The sequence below is a fragment of the Zosterops lateralis genome (assembly GCF_965231275.1).
Source record: "Zosterops lateralis genome assembly, chromosome: 3".
NCBI lineage: Eukaryota > Metazoa > Chordata > Aves > Passeriformes > Zosteropidae > Zosterops > Zosterops lateralis.
In genome coordinates, this window is record NC_139764.1 from 109,565,719 (window position 1) to 109,581,462 (window position 15,744).

Here is a 15,744-nt window from a genome sequence, read left to right on the forward strand (position 1 = left end):
AATAGCCCTGAAAAATGTGTGTCCTTCCCACTGAGGGTGGGGTGAAGACTCTGGCCTGAAGCCTGAGAAGGGCAAAGGAGCTGGGGAAGGGTCTGGAGCACAAGTCTGAGGAGGAGCAGCTAAAGGGAGCTGGGAAAGGGGCTCAGCCTGGAGAAAAGGAGGTTCAGGAGGAGCCTTCTGGCTCTGCACAACTCCCTGACAGGAGGGGACAGCCAAGGATGGGTCAGGCTCCGCTCACAGGGAACAAGCAACTGGACCACAGGAAATGGCCTCAAGTTGTGCCAGGTGAAGTTTAGGTCAGATATTAGGAAAAATGTTTTCAGGGAAAGTGAATCTCAAAGTGTTGTGTTGTCAAGCTTTAGAACAGGTGGAGCCACCACTCCTGGAGACATTTACAAGCTCTGTAGATGTGGCACCTTGGGGACATGGTTTAGTGGTGATCTTGGTGGTGGTGCTGAAGGAATTGTTGGAATCCATGATCTTAGAGGGTTTTTCCATGATTCTATGGTAACGCTGCTCCCAAAGTTACTGGTATAAAATAATTTTATCCTTTTGTCTGGGCACTTGTATGAGAGATCTATGGGGATTCTGTTGTATTTTTTTTTTCTCACAGATTTTTCTCAATGCAACCCCCATGAGGATGTGAAGTATCCATGGAATTTACCTTTACAAGAAGGCAAAGTACATAAACCCCCCATGAAAAGGTTTTCTTGACTGACATTTCAACAACAGAAGGGATCATATACAAACATAAACTGGTGAGATGCATGGGGAAGAAAGGAGTTTAGTGGGCTTCATTTGAGATGTTGACTCATTTATGGGTTTATCTCTTGAGAGCTGAGCACTGTTTCCTTCCATTTCCTTCCATTTCCTTCCATTTCCTTCCTTCCCACTCAATTTTTTATTCCATATCAGAAGATCCTGTCTTCTGTCTTAATCTTTGCAAACATCCACACCCAGCACAGACTTTTGTAATTTTTAATTCAAGATAACATTTTTTGTATCTGAAAAGTTACCCTAAGCTAGCTGAATGCTATAGAGAATGACAATCAGCTTCAGCTGGTCTCAGTTGGATCAGTTGTTTCTCATTTAAGATATTCCAAAGTTCTAGGGGTTTGGGTTTGTTATTTTTTTCTCTATATAGGGCAAATACTTTCAAGGTTTTCAGGAAGAAGATGGTCTAAATTTTGCACAATGAGGTGATACTCACATAGCAACACATTGCTAAAATATAATATTTTCCTGGACTGGCTTCCAGCTGTTTTCCATATTTGCTGACAATTCTGCAATGGAAATAGATAGAGTGTAATATCAGACATGATCATGACAAGTCCTGGCCTCCAGATTTTAATTTCCCACTAATGTAGCTGAAAATGAAGGTGATGATTTTAAACAGACATTTTGAGACATCTCTGTTTACCCAGACTTCCCTAATTATCAGCAGTGAATGTGGATATTTACTCAGTAAGGGATATGTAGAAGACAAAATTATTTCATGCACAGCATGATCTTTGTTTAGTTGTTCTAATGGTTGCACACATGGTTTTGAAACCACATCTACAACTGGAAGAATTTTTCCTTCAGAAGATTGCCAAAAAAATTCCCCTTTCCATTTCTGTGCCAGTGTCAGGAATAAATCTTCCTAGCCACCACAAACTGGAGATCTAAATTGTTCAGTCTACCAGAAGCAGTCTTAAAACAATCTCTTAAATTATTAAATTTCATATCGGCTGTGTTTTATCAGAGTTCACCCCTATACCGTGTCGGCTGGAGAGGGACCTTTCACAAGGGCAGTGATAGAGCAAGGGGGGATGGCTTCAAACTGACAGAGGGCAGGGGAGAGGTCAGTGAGGATGAAGAAATTCTTCCCTGTGAGGGTGGTGAGGCTCAGGCACAGGTTGTCCAGAGAAGCTGCGGCTGCCTCATCCCTGGAAATGTTCAGGGGCAGGTTGGAAGCCAAGGAAATTCATGCATCTCATACCCTGTGCTTTTCCGCAGAGCTTTCAGGTGGTAGAGAATTTGAACCAGTTCCTGCTGAGGCTGTACCATGTCTAAACTCAGAGCTAAAGGTGTAGCAGGCCATCATTTTTTACCAATTCTATCATCCAGTCCTGCTGGTTGTGCCTGTGGCTTACGTGGAAACAGGATGATGACTCCAAAGGTCAGCTTGTCTCTGTTGCTTCATATTTTCCGACATATTTTCTCACTTCAGCGTGGTTTGGGTAAATGTGTGATTGAGAAGTGATAGGAAAAATAGACTAAAAGAATGGAGAAAAAAAAAAAAAAAGATATTATAGGTCTAATTATGGGGACTTCCAGAGCCAAAAATTTGGGCTCTGAGTTGGTTGAATCAGTGTAATCATAGCTGAGTGTAACTTTACACCAAGTGAGAAGCCAGGGCAGAGCCTACTTTGTTAGTGTTAAGTGGGGAGTTAAGCCAAATTATCCTGTTACACACTGGATCAGAATCAAGACTCTTGTGATCCTCCACCTAGATTTTCTTTGCTGTCTAACCTTCTGCATCTAAATCTCCTTTTAAACACGCTTGTCTTTCATTCCAGTAGGACCTTAGCATAATTTGCACTTTAATTCTACCTTTTGCTAAATGATCTTAATGTCCTTTACAGGAATTAATTGATTAAGGCTCTGCCTGCTCTTAAGAGTGCAGGCTTTTATCCTCAGTTTATCCGGGAGGATATTGAAACATATCCAAGCCAAGTAACAAGCTCAAGGTCACAGGAGGGGACTGAAAAAAAACTGGGAATCGAACCTCCAAGCCTGGATCTGCCGTGCTGCAGGCCCTGCACTCAGTTCTGCTCATCACCCTGTGTGTACAAGCAGGATCCAGCAAGTTTTAGTGAAGCCTTTCAGTGAGATGTAATTAATTTGTTACAAATGCCTATAAATAAAATAAACGCTGAAACGATCCACACTGCTCTGTTGTCAGAATCATCCCCATGCCTGGCAATCCCTGCTCACTGGCTGCTGACATTATTTCTTGGTTATTGGATGACAGTTCAGTGCCTTGAGTGTTCCTCTCGCTGTAGGGTTAGTAGGATAATTGACAAACCACAGGGACCAGATCCCTGGATTAGGATGACCGGACTGTCAAAACAGCCGTGACAAACTCTCACATCAACTTCTACTGCAAGTCAAGTCTACGAGGAAAAAATGCACCTTGGCAGAGCCAGAAGGGAAGTCTTTAGTTTAAATCTTTTCCCACTGCACAAAAAGCTACAGCAAGGGGGAGGAGAGAGCACGGATCTTTGTGTTTAATTCATAGAAAACTCTGTTCCAGCAAGTCACAATTAATTAGAGTACTTGAGTAAACATTTTGGGGTCCTATTGTGTTTGCTTAATGTGTTTACTGGAATGCATGACAGATGTCACTTCTGTTTCTTATTAGAGACTGACAAATGACTCTGTAGAGTCTGTGTGTGTGTAGCCCTCAAGAACACCCACACACAAACAAATCAATTTATTTTGCAAGGTGAATATTAGCATCTAAAAGTCGTGGGTACTATTTAAATTAGTTGCTGTCTACATAGGAACTTTAGAAATTCAAAACATTATAGAAATGCTGTTACTAGTATTACTGAATAATATCTTCAGGGCTTTTTCTTTTTTGCATTTAAATTTTAAAAAAGAACACTTGAAACAATAGTCAAATCATTTGCTTTACTTCATGTCACTTTTAACATGTCTCTTAGACTTTCAGAAATTCAGTCACACGTCTTTGAAATGACAGCTAGAGTGGCATCTGTTTATAAAGAAAGTGTTCTCTGTATGAAAATCTATATTGCAAAATGTTGAAAGAAAATTAAAATGCAAATACAGAAGAAGGTTATTTACTTCATTCTGCAACTAACACATGGGATCGGGACACCTAGGATTAGAAATATTCAATTGTTGTTAAAATATAAAACTTGAAAATTATTCTTCATGCTTCGCTTGGGCTTTGGAGTATGATCAAATGGGTTTAGAATAGCTAATCAGTTTTTGGGGGGTTTATTTTGTTGAGAGTCACGTTTAAGAAAGAAACATGAAATTAGAAAAGAAGATTCTGCAAACACTGTTTTACTTAATGTCACAGAATGAAAAGAAAAGCTAAAAGTTATAGTATTGAGGATGAAAATCCAGAGATGGGAGGGAACCAACCAATAGGAGGAAATGACATTTTCTGCATGAAAACTAAAGTGACAATTTTGGTTTGCATTTTTCAGAATTTTGTGGTTTATTTTATATTTTTTCTTTGTGAGGCACCAAGTTTTCTTGTAGGGGAAAAGAAATTACATCCTGAAGCTGACTGTTGTCATTCAGATGTGAAATGCCCTCAGATTCCTGGAGACACAGTTTGAATTAAGGAGTCTTCTTTATTTTGTGTTTTGTTGTTTGTTTGTTTTTTTCTTAACTGCAGAATCAAGTGCAATCATGGGACTCTTTAAAGTCAGCTCCTGGTCTATCCTTTGATTGAAGAAAGCACATAGACCTATTCACCAACAGGTTTATTCATGTGCTCCAGAAAAATCTTCAGAGAAGAAACTGAAGTGCAATTTTATTTATTTATTTTCCCTCATAGTGCATATAGTAGACATTAAATACATCTAGACATTTTTAAAATATGCTGATATATGTCCAAATGACTCTTTAGATGCTGATAGGACTTAGAAGTGAAAACCAACCCCAGTTAACCCACATCTGGAATTGCTTCTACCAGTCCTGATCTGAATGAAATTTCATTTGCTCCAGGGAAAGTCTGCTGAAGTTCTGTGTTGGAGGAGTCAAATCTCCATTGCTGAGAGAGCCAAATAAAAAGTTTATTTTTGGCCTCAGGCCAGTCCTGCTTGTTACCTGTGAAACTCAGTGTCAGTGGGAGGTTAGAACAAAACCTTGCTTTGACCAACCTGCTGATTCCTTCACTCACATTGTTCTCCTCCATGGGGTCAAGCAAATTTGGCAGCAGGGGAGAAGAGTCAGCGGTGTGTTCTTGTGGTTTCATGTTGTGCCAGCTGGATCTTTGCTTACAGGAGGCACAGAGAAGTTTTCACAGTATGCCTTGATCACAGAATCACAGAATGGTTTGGGTTAAAGGGATCTCAAATCTCATCCAGTTCCAGCCCCTGCCATGGGTGGGGACACATTCCACTAGACCAGGTTGTTCCAAGTCCCATCCAACCTGGTCTTGAACACTTCCAGGGATGGGGAGTCCACAACCTCTCTTAGTTTAGTTTTGTTTAGATTATTTAGCACTTTTTAGCTCAGGTGTTTTAATTTCTGCATGACTGAGACTTCCTTGACCAAGTTAACACCATTGTCTCCCTCTGAATCAGTGTTAGCATACCAAAAATAAAAGCTAAAACTTTTTTAATTTATTATATTTTTATAGTCATTCCAAGTGAAAAATCTGAAAGTTTCCTTTTTGAGACGATGTCTTCGAAACATATCACTGTTTTTGCAAACACTATTTTCTTTTTCTTTAAGCACAAATTAAATCTGTGAAACCGAATTAAATCCACAAGACCTTTTGGTAATACTGACTGCACTTCTCACAACTCCACTGTAATATGAGATACTAAAACAGTATTTACAGCATGAAACTTAAAATATCAGCAAGCATGTTCCAAAAGTATAATTTGAGCTTTTTAGCTTACTTTTATACTCTGATTCAACATTTGTGATATAAGTAGATGTATATGATTGGGAAAAATGATAGTGGTGCCAAATTTGTGTGGGATACAAGCACGTTTGCCACATAAAGGAGTGACATTATTCAATGTGGTAGAAACTGCATCACTATAGTTTAAGTGAGTAAGTTTTCTGTAAAATGCTACAAGTTTTCCCCCAAAGAAAATATTGTGCTAGAAGCTATTTTTCAATTTCTCTTTTTTTTTTTTTTTTTTTTTGCAACAGAGTTCTTCACTGCCGAATTCCTAATACAACCTTCTGTTAACACCCAAATTACAGTTTTTCATATTGGACTTCATGCAAGGGATATCACATATTTCTGACCCTGCTTGTTTTTTATGAAATTAGCAGCACATTTAGAGACTTTACCTGGTGGCTGTCCAGGAAAACCAAGCTGGTGGCCTTGCTGACATCCTAATTTCAGGGAATGACCAACTAGCAGTGCCAACACACCCCAGAACTGGCTCAGCTGCAGAAAGGAGATGATTTTCCCCAACTTTTTAGTAGGATAGAACTACCAAGACTTCTGAAAGCAGAAGCAAAGTCAGCGCAGTGCTGAGGATACTGGTGAGTAATAAATGGGATGATCTAACGAACAAGGTCTGAATAAGAATGTTTAGGATGTTAAAAGCAAAAATACAGTAGAAGAGACTGAAGTTCCTCAGCCATTTTTGTGTAAGAAACCCACAAACACCTTGAGAACTAGAGCTGAGTGCTTATATGGTATAAATCAGGACAGTGTTATTCAATTTTATGTTTCTGGAAGGAAAGAAAGAAAGAAAAAAGGAAGAAATGTTGAAGGTGAAAATTATTTTCCACTTATAAAAGTAGCCCTGTGTTTTTGAGAATTTATCCTTAAGTTAAGATCCCCTTTTTCATGGCAAGACTTAGATTTTTTTATCAAGAGCAGGCATTGAGGAGTGAGTCAGGAACGTCTCCCCCAACTTCTGTTTCCCTCCTTGTCCTATCTGAGCTGGAAATATAGAGCTGAAATAGAGCTGGATGAGGTTGAAAGTGGCTCAAGGTGCAATTTGTAACACATAAGTAACCTGTTTGTATTCAGTGGCTGATCCAAAGAGGCGCATAAACTTGCAGTTACGTACAGTTAAAGGATCTTGTAGCCCAGATAATGAAAAAATCCAGGTTTTATTTGGTAATGATTTGGGATAAATTGTGAGGTCAGCAGTGTTCCTTTGTCTGATCTTTTTTTCAGTGAGGCAAGATCTATAAACTTGAACTGTTAAAATCAGAGATCACCTTTTCTTTTTATCTTTCTTTTGTGCCTTAGAATTGGGCTCAGAATTACGTAGAGAAAAAGTAGTAATTGCACACACAAATTACATGTACTTGTGACACCAACAGTAGACACGTCTGTTAAAGGAATTAAGAAAAAAAAAATCAGTAAATCAGTTCAAGATTGAAGCCTGAACACAGTGGAAGGTTCTGAGCACAGAATATTGTAGTTCCAGCAATAACAGGAATATGTTGAGATCTGTCAAGAAGCCAAACTGGATGAATGAAGGGGTCCCCACTAGGTATCCAATGGCAGCCCATGAGGTCCTTCCTTCAGTCTGGGTACTGCAGGCAGCATTTTGCCAGCCTTGCACAGGATCTCAGGGACCTTGTCTAGCAGATATCAGTAGAAATTTTCCATTTGGAGTCAATTACTTTCTAACAGAAGTCATTATGGATGATGAATTTCCAGCCCAACGGGGAGTCAGGGCTCAGATTCCTCAGGGTACAGGTCAGGTAAATTTGTCCCCTCCCTGAGGTTTAAAATGATGTGACTTCAAGGTCAGATGGAGATATCTGTCTGAACCTGCTTCTGCTACTTGATTGCATTTATTATTATCAACAATGCTTTTTCTGGATCACTTCTGATCCTTGCATGCAGTACACAGCTGACACAGATCACACTTTGTGCAGTACTGAGAGGAGAATTGTAAATGTGTGGCTTTTTTTTCATGTTTACGTTTCTGCTGTCTCAGTCACTCATTCTGGGGTTTACCATGTTTTACTGTGCTTGGTAATAAGTCAGTCTGAAAAGTGGTTATTACCTTTTTCATAGGATCACAGATAAACAGAATGGTTTAGGTTGAAGGGCCATTAAAGAGTGTCATGCTCCAACATCCTCCCATGAGCAAGGACATTTTCCACTAGACCCTGTCCAACCTGGAGCACGTATGTGGGGATAATACAATTTCTCCTCCCTCAAAAGACTTCATCTTGCCCCAAAACATGAGGATTCTCTGCACCAACTGAGAAGAAATCCCTTGGTTGGCAGGCATTTTTGTGGTAGTGGATTTTTCTCCTTCTCCATGCCTGTTAATTATATGCACTTAACAAATTAAGAGATGGAGTCTGGCATCACTGACATCTCCCTTTCTGTACCATAACTTCCATGGCCTGCAGCCCTCACCCATTGCAGGCCCTCCCAGATAAATCAATAATTGAGGATGTCACTGACAAAGGAAATTTGATCTTTGTGTTTGTCTTCTGCTTGTAGAATCTTCCAAACTGGGCTTCCCAGCATTCATCTACACACTGGAAAACAAAAGCTGAGATTTCTGCAGAGGCTGAAGCCAAAGGAGCATCCTCAGCCCTCACAGACTCTTTCTACCTGTGGCAATTCTGCTTTTCAGTGCTAAATTCAGAGGGATCGAGCCAGTGCAGTTGATATCTCCCTCCTTGGGTGAAGACTAAACTGCAGAGGAAGTTTCTTGGTGGCCTTGCAGCCTGCAGCTGGTGCAGGGGAGGATTGGTGACATCTCAGATGAGCAGAGCAGGGCCTGGAGGGCAAGTGATGTCACCTGGCTGCTCTGCCTTAGAATCATTGGGGTTGGAAAAGACCTCCAAGATTATTGAGTCCAACCTCGGCATTGTCACCCCCACCTTGTCCTCACCCAGCCCAGAACACTGGGTGCCACATCCAGCCCTTCCTTGGACTTCCAGAGGTGGGCTCTGAGGAAGCCCAGCTCTGCCTAAACCAAAGAGAGACCTGTTTGCAAAGGAATATTCCTTGCTGCATCCTCCTCTAGTGACTTCCAAACAACAGTACTTTCACTATTTTTACTGTTGAGATTGGCTTATTACAAGTCTGAGATACCAAAGTTGGAAACATCCAGCAATGGAGAAGCAATATTTTCTACCAAAGATAGCGCAGTAAATTACAAACACATCTACCATTTAGAATAGCACCAACATGGGCATTTTTCTCCTCTGAAAATTTTCCTTCTCTGCTGTTCCTCCTGCTCAGTGCCTGCAGTGTCTCAGTGCAGAGTCCACAAAAGCACAGGTGATCTCACTGCTCTCAGCAGAATTATTTTTAGCCAGAAGAATCATTTGCAGCAGCAAACTCGGAGCGTTGCTTAGGAGAAAATCCAGTCATAATTGAAAGGGTGTATGAAATTAAAACTTAAACCAGTGAGCGTCACAAGGAGAAAAAAAAAAAAAAGAAATCTAGTTGTGTTTATTCAATTTATATCTATTTATATCTAACTAAAGCTCTACACATTTTTATTTATATGTCTCCAAGCAGGTAATAATTAAGACAGATGCAGATGCCTGTAATACAAACATTTTTTGCTTGCTATTGTTTGTGCTGTATGCTCAGGAGCTTTAGTTATATTTTGAACAACCAGTGAGTTAAATTTGCAAATACCTACAGATCTGAGGCTGCCTTGAGCAGCCTTTTTGGTTCTGATTCCTGACCTACTTTGGAGGGTTTATTTATTTTTTTGCTGAAGGTAGCACCCAGCTTTTCAAAACAAGATGCTGAGCCAGAGGAATATTTCTAAACAATAACTTAGTTTGAGAGCAGTCAGTAACTGTAGGCTGTGTAAGCTCTGGGAATGAAGGATTATATCAAACCAAGGACCATCAATTTTGTTTCTCTGGTAAACACACAGTGAATTCCACTGGATTTAGGGGGAGAAATGCAGGCACAGTGGAGGAGGAAGGGAAGGATGAGGAGAGGAGTAGGGTCTAAAGTTTATAGATATTATATATAGCAGAAAATAAATTTATTCTTTGAGTGTACCATAATAAAAAAAGAAATTTTTATGCGTGCTGCAATGTTGCCGTGGTTGTATGTCCAGAGAAATCACATTATGTGACATTATGTAGAGCAGCTCCCCATGAGTGACTTCCACTTTCACTGAACTTTCTTCCATCACCTGTCATCTTAAAGCAGTGTGTGCATGACTCAGAAGTCAAAATCAATAGAAATAAGGAAAATGTAAGTCCTTTAGGCCCACTCACTGCTAATATCAATGGCAATCCAGCATCTGAGTGCTGCAGTGACAGGATTTCAGAGAGACTTCCTGCAATAGTGGTGTAAAGTAAAGTGCTATTGCTGTTAATCTATAGTGCTCTGAAGAGCAGGGCTTTGCATACAACACATTGATATGAATATGTGTTATTTAATTTAATATTTATCAGATTATATAGGGAAAATAGACCATCTCCAGCAAAAGCAAAACGCCTGCGGTTCTATGAAGGGGGAAAAAATCTAACAGATTTCCAAATAAAAATTCAAATAGGCTTTAACTTTTACAGCTTTGAGTGCCAATAGGTAGATTAAAAGTTAGCTTGAAAAAATGCCTGAGGGAGCAAACAGTTGCTTAATGAGGATACATGGAATGAAATTAAAATGCAGCCTTAATAAAGATAAATTCAAAATGTAATGTTAGCAAAGTCATATTATTTAAATCACATTCCCATCTATAAAGTGACTACATTTGGTCTATCTGGAAAAACAGAATGAAGAAAACATACACAAACCCTCTAATGATCTCCCAAATCTCAGAGGTTGACTTCAAAATTATGGAATAAGATTTAGCCCACAGAGAATATGAATGGTTACATACAGCGCAGAAAACCTCATTTCAACTTAGGGAATCTTCAAAGCTGTCTTCCCAAAAGGGCTGGATGTGCATGTTTTGGCTAGTGAGAAACAGATTAGTTTTGCTAAATATTAATAAGCCTTTCCTATATGCCTTAATACTTGTTATATTCTCATGCTGTTTTCCTCAGCAGTAAGAGTGTCTTATTGATCTGACACAGGTATTTCACTGCACACGGTGACACCCAACAGGCAGATGTTAAAAATAAGACCTGCCAGAGCTAAGATGACAGACATTTACTTCAGCAGCTGCAGGTACTTCATCAGGCACAGCTCTAATTCAGCTCAGCCTGTGACCCCATCATTTACAATACTCTTTTGGCATGACCTGATATATTGTCCCTGAGCTTCTCCCATTCATGTCATAGGATCACAGAATATCCTGGGCTGGAAAGGACCGAGCAGGATCACCAAATCCAACTCCTGGCCCTGCACAGACACCCCAACAATCCCACCCTGTGCACCCCTGAGATAATTGTCCAAACACTCCTGGAGCTCTGACAGCTTTGGGGCAGTGACCATTCCTTGAGGAGCCTGGTCAGTGTCACAAAACCCTCTGAGGGAGGAACCTTTCCCTGATATCCAACCTAAACCACTCCTGAAACAGCTTCATGCTTCCCCCTTAGTCCTGTTACTGGTCACCAGGGATGATAGATGGGTGCTTGTCTCTCTGCTGCCCCTCACAAGGAAGCTGCAGTCCTCTCTGAGACTGTGTAAGGTGGAAGTTCAGTGCAGGGCACCACACTCAGTCCTAATAAAAACACAGTGGGTACACACAAGCCTGCCACACCCTGACAAATATCCCATTACATGATGCAGCAAAATGTGCTCTGTGTACATGGAAAGGGGAAATGTCAAAAGGAAGTCTTCACCCTGCATTCAAAGTGACATTTCTTGTTTAAGGAGCTGGTTGTAAGATGGGGACAAGCCACTGAGAACAATTGGCTGTGTGGTAAAACATTTCTCACAGAGCTGAGACAGACACTGGTACAGCAGCGTGTGCCGCTCTGAGTCTGATTAGAATTCTGGTGAACAAGCTCCTACAATTATGATTTGATTTTAATTAGTTTAGATATTAACAGAATAGGCCCCAGCAGTCTTTAAATGTCACTGAGTTTCCCAGAAGGCCAAGGGTGTCTCAGCCATCTTTCTTGCTTTGTCCAAAGGGCCTCCGGGAAACCAAGAAAAAGCCAAGAAATATCAAAGCCTCGAGTACACTGTGGTCACCCACACTAATCAGCATTGGGTCTGCCAAGCGTCTCTGTGACTCACATTTCCAAACCTTTTAAAAGAAGCACATTTTAATAATTTCCTGAAATTAGCCACTAAGGGCATATGTAACATTTAGCACATTATTATATACACTGCACTGAGGTTCATCAATCAATCAAAACAGAGTGTAATGTGCATGTTTAAGCTACATCACAGAAGAGACTGTTGTTGTTGGGAACATTTCAAAACACATTGGTGCCAGTCTACTGGGGTGGCAATTAATTAGGAAGAAGGTGACCGGTGGCATTGTGCACTGGGAAAATATTGCCAGGTTGACTCTGAGTGTGAAGGAGCTTTTTTTTTTCTTAGCTGAAACAGTTGATTTCTTTTTGTGAAGCTCAGAGACTGAAGAGTCCTTGAGGAATCTGAAGGCCCTGACTGTTGTTCAAGTCAGTCCTTTAGTTTTAAGAAGAGAAAGAACTGTTGAGGTAAAAAAAGTTAGAGCATAACCCTATGGAGGGAATTTAGTAGACAAAATACTGTGCCAAATATTATTTTTTCATGGTGCAATTAAAGTAAGTTTCTAGACTTTAAAATGGCCCCAGTAGATTATCGATCAGAAGGTTCAAGAAAACTAAGTGAAACTCAGCTCCAAACTTAACTGCCTGAAAGTGCACTGAGGGTCAAAACTCTCCTAATTATGGAACATCCAACCCCTGGAAATGTTCAAGGCTCTGAGCAACCTGATCTAGTAGGTGGCATCATTGCTAATGGCAGGAAGATTGGAATTAGGTGATCTTTAAGGTCCCTTCCAACCCAACATTTTCTGTGATTATATGATTCTATTAGTATTAGAATCTATTAGTAGATTCTGGCTTATATCAGTTGCCTAAACAAAGGAAGTTGTGCCCTTTGAGTGTGTTAGGATATTGAAGATTTTGGCTTGGAGCTGGAGATGGATCAAATCTTCTCCCTTCTGGACAGGCATCTAAAGGCAAGACACTGTGCAGCACTGAAAATCACTGGGCTAAGGGAATTTAGTTGATATCACAATATCCAGCCTCTTCTCTACTGCACAGTATGCAACAATAATAACATAAACTTGGAGATACTCTCTGCGGTGTCTAGGACACAAATTCCCCAAGCACTTAATTTTTAGCTGTTCACTCTGCACGTCGTTTAAGGGGCTGCAAGTCAGCGGACTATGAGCCACCTGTCAAATCAAGATTACTGAGACATACTAAACTCTGTAGACAATAACATGCCAAGGAATAAGACATTAATATAATCTTTGGCCATCAAAATGATCAAGTGGATGCAAGAGTTGACTTGACATGAGGTTCAAGATAAAACTCCCAGTGCCAGCTCCTTACCTGAATTGTGAGCAGGAGCAAAGCTGTGAGATAACAGAAATTCTTGTGAGACATCTCCCATGTTGTGATGAGAGAAACTACATAAATACCATAAGGAAAAAAAGAAAACAAAATATTCTCTGAGGTGGAGCTGTTCCTGTCTAGAATCCCTCTTTTCTTTGGACTTGAAGCCAAAGTTGGCAATGTTCACACTGAATTGTACTTGCCTCTGGATCTCTGTGGGGCTCAGTGTGGGGCTCCCTATGATTCCAACAGTACAGTCATCTTCTGTATGAACTATCCTGTACTTCAGTCAAAAGTGTTCACCATCACAATGGTGTTTTCTTGGCATGGAACCAAGAAATGCTTCGTGAACACAACAGAAAAGCATGCAGAAATCTTTGAGGTTGCAAAGCCTCCTATAATTTATTGGAACACTATCCAAGGATGGAAGTCAAACCTTAAGCATTTTGGTGCTCCATGATGTGTCCCATGAGCTATGGGATGTTATGTGCTACGCCCCAAGCCATGCTGAGGCTCCCTGTGGTAGATTTCCTGCTGGTACAGACCACAACTGTTATGGAGAACATGCCACCAGTAAAGCAGGAGGGATGATAAGCAGCTGGGTATGGGGAATCACATTCCTTGTCCTGTTTTCATTTAGCATCACTGGTAACTATGAAGGGCTGCTGACTGGTTTGAAAGAGCAGAATGCACTCAGGCAGTGCTGGTTTAGCAGCTAGCAAACACCTAGGGACATTGCCAGGGATGGAGCAGCCACAGCTTCTCTGGGGAACATCCCAGTACTGCACCACCCTCCTGTGGTAGAGTTGTTCTGAGTAAACTAAGAATAAATATTTTTCTTCTGACAATTTTCTCCTGTATTTTAAGTGGGGTTTTTCCTCTATTTTATGTAGAAATACCTTGGAGTTAACTGCTGTTCCACCCCAAAACTGTTGAATTAGTTATACTGGGTTTATACACCTACATTTAATGGTCTAGATTTTGACCTGTTCCTACAGCATCAGCTTTACTTACTTTTGACTTGTGAATGGAAAATGATGCCAGAAGATAATTAACCTGCACCACACAAGAACCGTGGTTCTTTATACCAAATCCTCTGGCCTACTTGCTCAGGGCTTCCTATTTGTTTACACACTTAGGCCGGATTCTGGCTTGAGGCATCACACAGCTGATCAAGGGCTGTGCAGAGGTTTTTGTATCCTTTTGATTAGCTCAGGCAGGAGTTGCATGAGAGTTGCCTCTGCCTTCCAGTACTCCCTGTACTTTGTTCTCCTCTCTGTGTATTCATGAAGCAGCATTCTCTGGACCTCAGGCTTTAGGAGGATGCTGCCATCCATCCAGCAGCCACATCTGTGTTACAAAACAACTGGAAAATGCAGAGGTAAAGCAGCTCCAGCTCTTCACCAGTTTTCCCCAAGTTATTTCCTCTCTTATTCCTTGCCTACTCTGAGCTCAGAGAATAGACAGCCCAAGTTCTGGACAGAGCAGGGAGCAAAGGCTGCTTGGATCTGTCTTTTCCTGGGGTTGAGATGACACCTCTGTCCATCCAGGAATAAACTGTCTTCACATGGCACCATTTAGTCTCACAGATGCCACCAAATTCCTGTGATTAGCTGTGTTCTGACTTGTAGTCAGGAATATTTCCTGCTGAAGCTGCAGGACTGGTATGTCATGAGCAACAAGAAATAAGTTTTCAGCACAAGTCTTTCTTCTCTTGTTTCAGTCACTCTCAGCTTTTGTCTAAGTGAAGCTATTTCATAGAGGAAAAGCAACTGAGAAATGTTACATTAAAGAGCCTATCATTGACAGTGTTTTATATTTAATTACAGCTTTGATTCCTGTTTGAGAATAGCTATAAGGCATCTATTGTTTACAGTCACCTCTGTCTCATTAACAGCAGGAAAACTTTCTCTCTTTTATTTTTTTTCCACTAGCATTATTTGCCACTGTGAAACAAACAGTGGATCAAGTCTGACAATTCTGAAAGTCTGACATATAACAGATATGTGTTTTTAAGGGATCATTCATATTGTTTATTTTTTAGGAGAGAAATCAGATATATTTTTAACCAGAATTTACTTTACAAAGGAATAATTTCTTCTCCAAAAATTATCAAAATTTTCCGTCCCTCTGGACAGAAGTTAAAAATACCACCCATCCAGACAATATAAAAACCAGAAAACTTGCCCCCTATATGACAGACACTTTATTTATTAAACAGAGAACACATCAATTATGTATAGCAGTTATACTTATGTCAACTATTTTGTTGCGCAGGAAGATTTATACAAGGGTGGAAGGACAACAGGAAAGTGTGAAAACAAAGGAAATAAATAGTTTTCTGGAAAAAAAAAAAGGGTTGAAAGACAGCCATTCATTCCATTTTGATACATATAAGCACAACAAAAAAGATACAAAGCATTTAAGGACTAACATGATTGTGAAAAGTATAAAGATTTTAGAGGGCAGTGATGCATAGCCACAGAAACATAACCACAGATAATGAAGCACCTGAAAATGCCCCTCTGAATATTTTCTGCATAAAATGAGACATTTATTTTCATTTTA